This window comes from Bubalus bubalis, chromosome 2 (assembly GCF_019923935.1).
Source record: "Bubalus bubalis isolate 160015118507 breed Murrah chromosome 2, NDDB_SH_1, whole genome shotgun sequence".
Classification (NCBI taxonomy): Eukaryota; Metazoa; Chordata; class Mammalia; order Artiodactyla; family Bovidae; genus Bubalus; species Bubalus bubalis.
In genome coordinates, this window is record NC_059158.1 from 146,121,866 (window position 1) to 146,133,172 (window position 11,307).

The 11,307-nt window shown below is 43.3% G+C and overlaps 1 long non-coding RNA gene across 1 annotated transcript; it reads left to right on the plus strand.

Moving 5' to 3' along the window:
• The first annotated feature begins 2,675 nt into the window (after positions 1-2,675).
• Positions 2,676-5,134, plus strand: LOC123327984. The gene is made up of 2 exons (XR_006542653.2): positions 2,676-3,073; positions 3,842-5,134. It is a non-coding gene; the product is annotated as an uncharacterized LOC123327984 (long non-coding RNA).
• The last annotated feature ends 6,173 nt before the right edge of the window (positions 5,135-11,307 follow it).

Genomic DNA, 11,307 nt, shown 5'->3' on the forward strand with positions numbered 1-11,307 from the left:
CTGGGAGGGACCCTCAAAATCACCAGATATACACTGCACAATGTTGTGATAATTTTATTCAAAGACTTATTCTTGGAAAAGTAGTTCATTAATAGAGATATTACAGGTTTAGAATGCAAGATGCTTCATTAATTGTTAAGCTAGAATTTCAGTCTTGACCAAAAAAAAAAAAATTACAGGCCAATATCTTTGATGCAGATAGATGCAAAAATTCTCAACAAAATATTAGCAAACCAAACCCAATGACACATAAGATCATATATCACAACCAAGTGGGATTCACCCCAAGGATGGTTCAACATACACAAATCAATGTGATATACCACATCAACAAAAAAGACAAAAAACACATGATCATCTCAATAGATGCAGAAAAACCATTTGACAAAAATTCAACGTCCACTCATGGTAAAAATTCTTACCAAAGTAGGTATAGTATAGTAGTATTAGTCACTCAGTAGGGTCCAACTCTATGTGACCCCATGGACTGCAGCCCAACAGGTTCCTTGCATGGAATTCTCCAGGCAAGAATACTGAAGTGGGTTGCCATTTCCTTCTCCAAAAGTAGGTATAGAGGGAACATATCTCAATATAGAAGCCTATTTATGATGTACAAAAATCGGTTGCATTTCTTTACACTAACAACAAAATATCAAAAAGGGGATGTAAAAAAAAATACCTATTAAAATTGTGCCCCTCAAAATAAAGTACTTAGGGAATGAACTTGACCAAGCAGGTGAAAGAATGACATGCTAAGAACTATAAAACATTAATAAAGGAAACTGAAGATAATTCAAAGAAATGGGGAGATTGGAAAAATTCATGTAATGTCGTTAAACTGGTCACAATACTCAAAGCAATCTACAGATTTAATGTAATCCCCATAAAATTATCCATGTCATTTTTCATAGAACTAGAACAAATAATCCAAAACTTTATATAGAATCGTAAAAGACCCAGAAGTGCCAAAGCAATCCTGAAGAAAAAGAACGAAGAAGGAGGAATAACCCTGCCAGACTTCAGATAATACTGCAAAGGTACATCTATCAAAATATAATGGTATTGGCACAAAAACAGGCATATGTATCAATGGAACAGAATAGAGAGCCCAGAAATAAACCCATACACCTATGGCTAGTTACTCTTCAACAAATGAGGCAAGAATATACAATGAGAAAAAACAGTCTTTTTGCAAGTGGTGTTGGAAAATTTGGACAGTCATATGTAAGTCAATGAAGTTAGAACACACCTTCTTACCATACACAAAAATAAACTCAAAATGGCTTAAAGACTTAAACACAAGACATGATACCATAAAACTCCTAGAAGAGATCTAGGCAAAACATTCTGACGTAAATTGTATTGACAGCAATGTTTTCTTAGGTCTCCCAAGGCCAAAGGGGGAAAAAAAAAAAACAACCCAAAACAAATGAGATCTAGTCACACACACAGCAAAGCAAGCTATAAACAAAATGGAGAGATAACCTACAGACTGAGAGAAAATATTTGCAAAGGATGCAATTGACAATGGCTTAATTTCCAAAATAAGTCAACAGCTCAAGCAGCTCAATTATCAAAATAAAAATTAAAAAATGAACAGAAGATCTAAATAAACATTTCTCCAAAGAAGACATACAGATGGCTGAAAAGTACATGAAAACACTGCTAATTATTAGAGAAATGCAAATCTAAACTACAATGAGGTACTACCTCACACTGATCAGAATGGCCATCATTAAAAACTACAAATAACAAATGCTGGAGAGGATGTGGAGAAATGGGAAGACTCTTTCACTGTTAGTGAGAATGTAAGTTGGTACAACCTCTATGGAAAACACTATAGAGGCTTCTCAGAAGACGAAAAATAGAATTACCATATGGACAATATGTCCAGACAAAACTATAGTTCAAAAGGATACACATATCCCTATGTTCATAGCAGCACTATTCATAATATCCAAGACATGGAAACAATCTTTAGGTTGTTCATATATCCATCAACAGATGAATAAAGATATGGTACCTATATACAATATTACTCAGCCATAAAAAAGAATCAAATGATGCCATTTACAGGAACATGGAAGCAACTAGAGATTACCATATTAAGTGAAGTCAGTCAGAAAGAGAGACAAATGTCACATGATATCATTTATATGTGGAACTAAAATATGGCACAAATGAACCTATCTATTAAAAAAAACAGACTTAGGAACATAGTGAACAGACTCAAGGTTGGCAAGGGGGAAGGGCTGGGGGAGGGATGGAATGGGAGGTTGAGTTTAGCAAATGTAAGTTTTATATATAGCATGAATAAACAACAAGGGCCTACTGTGTAGCACAGGGAGCTATATTCAATACCCTGTGAGAAACTATAACAGAAAACTATATTAAAAAATAGAATGTGTATAATGCATAACTGAATCACTTTGCTCTACAGTGGAAATGAACAAAACCTTATAAATAAACTATACTTCAGTTAAAATAAGTAATTCTCTAATTTAAAAAAAAATAATAATTTGAATCTTGAAAGATGTTTTCCTGCTTGGGGCAGAAGATCCAAGAAAAGCACTTGGACCCCTCAGGCCCGCTCAGCTACTTTGCTTCGCCCCAGGGTTAGAAGTCTGGGAAAGCTTGATAATCAGGTTGATCACAGAAACCTGTTCCAACTCTCAGATTCTAAAAGTACCTCCTCCTTTTCTTTCCTGGGGCACTTATTCTTTCCAGAGGTGAGACAAAGACATTCCATGAGGTGAAAACTACTTCTCCCCATGTTCCTGTGGTCCCATCCAAACAGAGAGCCACCCAGATGAGACACCGTGAGAACTGTGCATTCAAGGACACATAAAGCCCTGGGTGGTGAGTCGCCAAGGTCGCTGGAACCAGGTTTCTGCTCACCATCGTCTGACATCACTTCACAAGGAGCTACCACTTCTAGCTGTGTGACCTTGGGCATACCCCTTAATCTTGGCTATGTCTCCACTCCCTCATCAGCAGAATGGGGATAATGATAACAGAAAGCACCTCTTTTGGTTGTTAGAGGATTGCCTGAGTCTACAAAGTGGTGGGAGAAGTAAGTGCCTGGGATACATCAAGCTTTATAAAAGTGTTTTGATGACTAAACAAAAGTTAGTTTGGATCTGCTCCTTTCTCAAGATAGTTTAAAATTTTTAGTTACAATAAAAAGCCTGCCCTTACTTACTGCTCCCACAAGAATTTCTGCAGCAATTATTATATGGATGAATGGTAAGACAGGGTTCTTATTGCCTGTCACCATCAACACTTTTTCCTCTCCTTACAGGGTGGGGAATTTGCATGTTATCTTGTGCTAGTTGCTCTAAGCAAAGCTGGCCTTATTAGCAAAAGAAAGATGTGTTTGACATATAGATGCTTGTGATAGGCTTGAATAATGACCTCCGAAAGATATCCACATCCTAATCCTCAGAACCTGTGAATATGTAACGTTATATGGTGGATGTGACGAAGTTAAGGAATTTGAGATGGGGAGATTATCCTGGATTATCCTGGTGGGCCCAGTGTAATCATCAGCATCTTTATACAAGGAAGGCAGGAGGTCCGAGAGGAGAGATGCTGCATTGCTGACCTTGAAGATGAAGGGAGGGACCACAAATCAAAGAATGGTGGCAGGCTTTAGAAGCTGTCAAATGCCAGGAAACAAATTCTCCCCTGAAGTCTTTAGAAGGAACGCAGCCTGATTTTAGACTTCTGACCTCCAGAACTAGAAGATAATAAATTTGTGTTGCTTTAATATACTAATTTTGCATTTATTTTTCCAGTAACAACTGGAAAATAATACAGTGTACCAAACATTTTTTTCCAGATGGAACCTGCAAAGTTCAGAGGCCTTGACCTTGCAGCAAGGTGTCCAGAGTGAACTGTAGCAGAAGAGGCAAAAGAACTCGACAACTTTTTCTAAAAAAAAAGAATGATTTGGCATTATCCTCTGGACTCTGTTTCATGATCAGCTAAGAACAAGCTCATTTACCATCTGGTCATGAATTGTACCTGCAGGTGTTTCCAAATGTAGCAGGAAATTTTTTCCTTAGAACATACTTGAAAAGTTCTCAGTTATTTTTGTTGTGCCATTTTTCTCATTGTCGACTGTTGCCTAAATCTTTTCTTTACAATTTTACTTATTTATATAATAGCACTGACAATCACACAGCAGTGCTATCTTGTGCTATCTTGTCCCCCATAACAATGAATTTCCAAAGGGCCAACACCAAGTATTATTCTTGTTCTTACCTCCCCCACTCCCCGTCCCATCAGGCCTAGACCATTTATTGAGCTCCTGTTATTGCTAGAGCTGTGCAGACACTTCCATTTACATTACTTTCCATAATCTGCACTATAAACTCAAGTGCTTTGTCCAGGGCCCTACAAATACTAAACTGAAAGAATCCCAGCTCCATGCTCTTTCCAAACCATCACATTGAGTTATAGCAAATGAGAGCACTGGAGTGCTCCCTGATTGGAGCCTTAGCTCTTCCGCTTGTTACCGGATGTGCCAGTCTTGTCACCATTTGAGTGTCTGTTGTGCGTGTGTGCTAAATCACTTCAGTTGTGTCCAAATCTTTGCAACCCCATGGACCATAGCCCACAAGGCTCCTCTGTCTAGGGATCCTCCAGGCAAGAATACTCGAGTGGGTTGTCATGCCCTCCTTCAGGTTTGGGTTGCTGTTACTTCATCTCTAAAACCTACCCTGTAGGCATTTCAAGCTCCTTCAGGGAGGGGCTGGAGACACATCAGAGCTGGGAAACAGAGCTGGTTCCCACGTTCCCCCAAAGCAGCAACAGGTGTCTGAGGATGGCTGATGGAGCAAAGCTCTGAAAGGTACTCTACCTTTTACCCAGTAAAGCCCAGTTCTGGTCCTCCTTCCCTGCCTTCTCCAAAAGGAGCCATTATCCGTCTGGAGAGGTTGGAGATTACTTTCTCCCTAGGAGCATCACTACATCACCTACCCCAGTTTCCATGACTTTCATTTGTTGCAAATGCTGTTTCTCCCTCCCTCCACCTCCCAACCAGGATCTCGCTGCCAGAGACACATTCAGCAACAACTTAGAAAGCCTCACTGGAGGCAGGCAGAAAGCTAATGCCGTATCTGACCCTTTCCTTCACCATAGTTCTGGACACTTATCCAGGCACTGAAGAAGATTTGAAGATGAAAGGGCCATGCGACCTTCTTGTCTGAGATGAGCGAGAGGGTCCCTGTGACTGAGAAACAGACATGCCAGCAGTTTCCACTACTTCTCCAACCCAAGGATGAAGGAGAAAGAAAGCAGACCACAGCAACCCCCAACCTCAATTCCAGGAACCAGGAAAGAGTCTCAGCCACCTACCAAATTATCTAAAATGTAATTCAGGAAAGAACAGCCAGGATGGCAGAGGAGAAAGACCTGACCTCACCTCCTCTCATGGACACATCAAAAATCACAATGCAGAACAAGCCATTGAGGGGAAAAAAAAAAGACCAGAATTACCAGAAAAGTTCTTTTACAACTGAAAACCTAAGGAAGAAACCACGAGACACAAAGGGGGATGGACTTGAGAAATAATCAAGTCCCATTACTGACTGGGGGGTGGCGACCCACAACTGGGGAGTAATTATATTGCAGAGATTTTCCCACAGGACTGAGGGTTCTGAGCCCCATGTCACTCTCCCCAGCCCAGGACTCCTGCCCCAAGAAGACGAGCCCCCCAGAGCATTTACTTTGAAGGCCAGTGTGGCCTAATTCCAGGAACCCCACAGGACTGGGGGAAATGGAGACTTCATTTTTAAAGGCGCACACAAAATCTCACATGCACTGGGACCCAGGACAAAATTAGCAGTTTGATAGAAGCCAGTCCTACCTGCTGGTCTTGAAGTGTCTCCTGGAGATTTGAGGGCAGCAGCAGCTCACGCTGGGGCGCTGGTGGCAGCCATATTTGGGAGCTCCTTCTTCAACATGGACACTGGCAGGTGCCAGATGGGCTCCTCCTTCTTGCTCATTAGCTCCAAATTAGCACCAAGACCTGGACTCGCTTAACAGCCTGTAGGCGCAGGTGCTGGGACGCCTCAGGCCAAAGAGCTATCTGGGTAGGGACACAGCCCCAGACACCAGCAGATGGGTAGTCTAAAGACCTCCTGAGTCCACAGTGTCCTCTAGACACTGGGCCCTGCCCATCAGAGGGCCCAGGACCCAGCTCCATGCCCCCAAGGGGCCAGCACCAGTCCCAGAATCCCTTGCACTTCCACTCTGCCCACTGGCGGGCCAACAAGATTCAGGTAACCCCAGACCCCACACCCAGCTGTGTCAGGACCTGCCCCTCTCCACCAATGATCTGACACCAGCTCTGGGATCCCTGGGCCCTGCAGCCAGATTCCAGTACCTAGCTCTGGCTGCCAGTAGTCTGACACTAACCTCAGGCCCTGGCTTCACCCTCCTTGCTCATTAGTGCCAAATTAGCGCCAAGACCTGGCCCTGCTCAACAGCCTGTAGGTGCAGGTCCTGGGATGTCTTAGGCCAAACAACTAACTGGGTAGGGATACAGCCTAGGGTGTTGTGTAGGGCAACAGCCCCAGAGTCTTCAGGACTGACTCCATCCATCAGTGAGCCGGCACCAGCCCTGGGGCGCCCTAGGGTTCTTCAAGCAGTCACCTCATAACCAGGCCCCACGAAACAGCAGCCAGCGGTATCTACATAAGGCAGAGCCTGGCAACCAACTGAGCTAGGGACCAACTATACCTACAGAGCACCCACATAATCAGCCCACCACAACAGAAGGACCCACGCGGCCCTCTTAGGCAATTCCTAGAGCGTACAGCTTGAGTGGTGAGAGGGGAGTACACTGCTTGGATGCATAGGCCATCTCCTACAGAAGACCACTTCTCCACGGTCAAGAAACACAACTAACGTACCACATACATAGCAACTTAGACAAAATACGGCAGCAGAGGAACATATTCCAGATGAAGCAATAAGACAAAACCCCAGAAGAAAAACTAAGTTCAGTGGAGATAGGCAATCTACCCAAAGAGTTCAGAGTAATGACTATAAAGATTATCGAAGAACTTGGTTGAGGGGGGGGGAGTGGATGTACAGTTAGACATTTTTAACTAAGAGAAAATATAAAGAACAACCAAACAAAGATGAATACAATAACTGAAATGAAAAATGCACAAGAAGAAATCCACAGCAGATGAAATGATACAGAAGAGGTTCAGTGAGCTGGAAGACAGAGTAGTGGAGATCTCTGCCACAAAACAGAAAAAACAAAAAGAAACTTTTTAAATGAGGACAGTCTAAGAGACCTCTGAGACAACATGAAGTGCACTAATATTCGCATTATAGGGATACCAGAAGGAGAAGAGAGACAGAGAAAGGGCCTGAGAAAATATTTGAAAAGAGTAACTGAAAGCATCCTTAACCTGGGAAAGGAAACTTTCATCCAAGTCCAGGAAGCAGAGTCCCAAACAGGATTAACCCAAGGAGGAACACACCAAGATACACTGTGATTTAAAAACGACAAAAATTAAAGAGGGAATATTAAAAGCGGCAAGCAAAAAAGCAACAGCTCCCATAAAGCTATCAGCTGATTTCTCAGCAGAAAGTCTGCAGGCAGGAAGGGAGTGGGACAATACATTTAAAATGATGAAAAGGAAAACTCTACAACCAAGAATACTCCACCCAGCAAGGCTCTCTTTCAGATCTGATGGAAAGATCAAAAGCTTTACAGACATAATTCAGGATTTTAAATTGTTTAGCTCTCTGGACATCGTAATATGAAATTCTTTGGCTTACTTTTTTGGACATTTTACTTTGAAACACATTCTCAGTTCTCATTACATGTGAATTAAAATAGAAGATTGCCTCTGCTATATCAGGCAGGTGATCCGTAGCTACTCATGAGCTTTACAAGGGCCGGCTGTAATCCCTTGGTTGCAACTGCTGTGGCAGGAACAATACTGTCTGGCTCAGTGTTTCTCAGGCCTTGCCACATGTAGAATCACTTGGGAAGACTAAATCAATGCCCGGATCCCACCCTGACTAGGAAAATCAGAATCTCTGAGGCCAGGCGTGGACGCATGAAAAAAAATTCCTCCACTGGTATTAATGGGCAGCCAGGATTGGAATTTCTGGTGAGGAGCTCAGAAAGGTTGTATTTGCAATCTGAAAGGTTTGCATTATTCCTCACTGGTGGTAAAAAGAAAGACAAGTCACCTGAGCATTCTTCACCTTAGTTTATTCACCTGGGGGTCAATAAAAAGAGCAGCACTTCCCAATTTTTTTTTTCATGTCATGGAACACAGAGAAAATAAAAATATGCATAAGAGCATCCCAGGAACTCCTGGAAAAGGAAATGGCTACCCACTCTAGTATTCTTGCCTGGAAAATCCCATGGACAGAGGAGCCTGGCAGGCTACAGTCCATGGGGCTGCAAAGAGTCAGACATAACTTAGTGACTAAACACCAACAACAGTCCAGGGAACTCCAGGAACCAATAGACAAATGAAGTGTGTGTGTGTGTATGTTAGTCACTCAGCCATGTCTGATTCTTTGCAATCCCATGGACTGCCAGAGGCCCACCAGCCTCCTCTGTTCATGGAATTCTCCAGGCAAGAATACTGGAGTGAGTGGTTATTCCCTTCTTTAGAGGATATTCCTGATTGAGGGATCAAACCTGTGTCTCTTGCATTGCAGGCAGATTTTTTTACAGTCTGAGCCACTAGGGAATGAAGGGAGGCGACTTTCTTGGGTCTTTCGACTCTCTCAAGGGCTGAATGGATCAATGGAGAAGGCAGTGGCATCCCACTCCAGTACCCTTGCCTGGAAAGTCCCATGGACAGAGGAGCCTGGTAGGCTGCAGTCCATGGGGTTGCTAGGAGTCAGACACGACTGAGCGACTTCACTTTCACTTTTCACTTTCATGCATTGGAAAAGGAAATGGCAACCCACTCCAGTGTTCTTGCCTGGAGAATCCCAGGGACGGGGGAGCCTGGTGGGCTGCTGTCTATGGAGTCGCACAGAGTCGGACACGACTGAAGCGACTTAGCAGCAGCAGCAGCAGCTACCACACTCTGTCTGCTTCAAGGAAGCCCGTTGGAAGGCTTTGCAGAGAAGAGGAAGTAGGAGAGATTTTTACCGAGTCATCCTACCACGGATTGTTCAAGCTAAAAGGAAACCTAAAAAAATGATCTGTTCTAACTCCTTTATTTCAAAGAGAGGGAACTGAGGCTAGAGAGGTAGGATGACTCACTCAAAGAGTGTACCAGGTCTGTATGAAGGATAGCCTTTGGTCAAATCAAGCCCCTGGGCAGGAGTGCTATCCCCTTCCTTTGATCAGAGGGCAGTCACAAAACAATGCTTCCATGTCTTGTCAGGCGATCTGACTTACATCACCCTAGTTGATTCATCACGTTGATTCATCAGCCCCACGCTCTCCTTACAGCCCAGGAGGCTGGCTGAGGGACAACTGTCTTAAAGCACGGGTGCCTGTGCAGAATGACAGCAAGCAAGTTGCTTTGCTCTTTTCCTTTTCAATCTGAAAAGCTGCAGTCAATGAATGTGTGCAGAATTAAAGGCAGGAGTACGGGAACAGGGGTCTGACCAGAGAGCCACTCAAGACTGACAAGTCCATGGCTCAGCATGTTGAAATCATTTGTCTAGCTGGAGGACTGTCTTCCCCCTTCAGGTTTATTTCAGTTGCAGAAGGGTTGGGGTTTGGGGGAGCTGTTTGGGTCCTGACACTTGAGCTGCTTCTGCGCAGCTGATTTCTAACAAACCCTTGATTCTGGAAACACTGGTTGCCTGGTTTACATGTGACTCAGAACTCCCTGCCCCCAGTCACCCCCTCAATTCCATTTCCCCATGCTGCATAGAGATGAAAACCCAGAATGCAAAATAGAAAATGTGCTGGTGACAAAGAAAGGCCAAGAAGCCACTGGTTACACAGGCTGGGAAGTGGAAGCCAGGTGCTTCTCTCCAGTATGACGGCAGACTGTCTTTGAAACAGATGTCACCCGCTCCTTCACCATTCTCTTTGCAAAAGGGAGGTGCTGAGCTCCAGAATGGGAGACAATAGGCATTAATATCCATTGGAATGACAGCTGTTTATGACTCGCTTTGCTCAGGACACGTGTCCCCCAAGCAAAATGATTAGCGCTCCGGCAGAATACAATATTTGTGGATAATCAAAAGCGAATGGCGAATCGTTTGGGCTAATGGGAAGCAGGGTCCTCATCAGCCTTTCTGGAAGTTCTCACCAAGAATAAATAATAAAGTGAGCTCCTAGCAATAGCCTCCTTCCTACTCATAACATAGTGGATTTGTTTAATGTGTCCTGGGAAAACTTACCTACCTCACCAGGGTGTTATGAGGATTAATTAATGTTTATAAAGTGCTTGGAATTCCACTGAAGAAATGTACCTTGTCGATGCAAATTATTATCATTCTATAGTACCTTTCATTCCAGAATCTCAAAGTGCTTCCCCAACAATTAATTAAGCCTCACTACAACCCTGTGAGGGAGGAGAGCATCCTTCTGCCCTTACTAATACAGCAGAGTTTCTGCACCTGAGTCACAGAGTCTAATGTTTCAGTCGCCCTCCAGGAGGGAGAGAGACCCCATTAGCAAGCATCCCTAAGTGCTTCATAATACATGAGCTGCTAACAATGCGAGGCAAAGCACTATACCCAATTCTGATGGCCATAAGGACTTGTTTAATTTTGTTTGGTCCCTAATTGTCTGGGCTGCTTGTTTTATTTACTTTTTTTTCTCCCTCTCTTGTAAAGCAATAAGGTGCTTGTCAGATGAGAGCCCAATTAGCAGCTGTAACAAGTTACAGTGTTCTGACTGTATCATCTAATCCTATTCCTTAGCATCTGCAATTCTAGTAACAGGTTGTACCTCTATCCCACCGTACATACCCCAGAAGTTGACTTATCCTTTGCAAAAATTTTAATGGGATTATTAACAGGATGGACAGTTAGATGCCACATTAGCCATCTAGAAGCTGCAGGCTCGTCTCACACATGAACATCTCAAGCATGTACTGTAATTCCTTTTTCATTACAAGTGCAGTGATTCATACGCACAAATCTCTTGCATTGGCTCCTTTTAAAAGGAACCTGGAAATCGAGTGAGCATGTGTAGCATTCCAGTGAGTGCTGGAGACAAATCAAGCCTGCAGAGCCCTCACCAAAAGTGTTTTAAAACAGAACTTCTGGCATCAGATCTGGACAGGTTTTAAGTCAGGAATTTCCTCAGGAGCCAACATTCTAGTCAAGAAAACGTGGGAGGAAAAT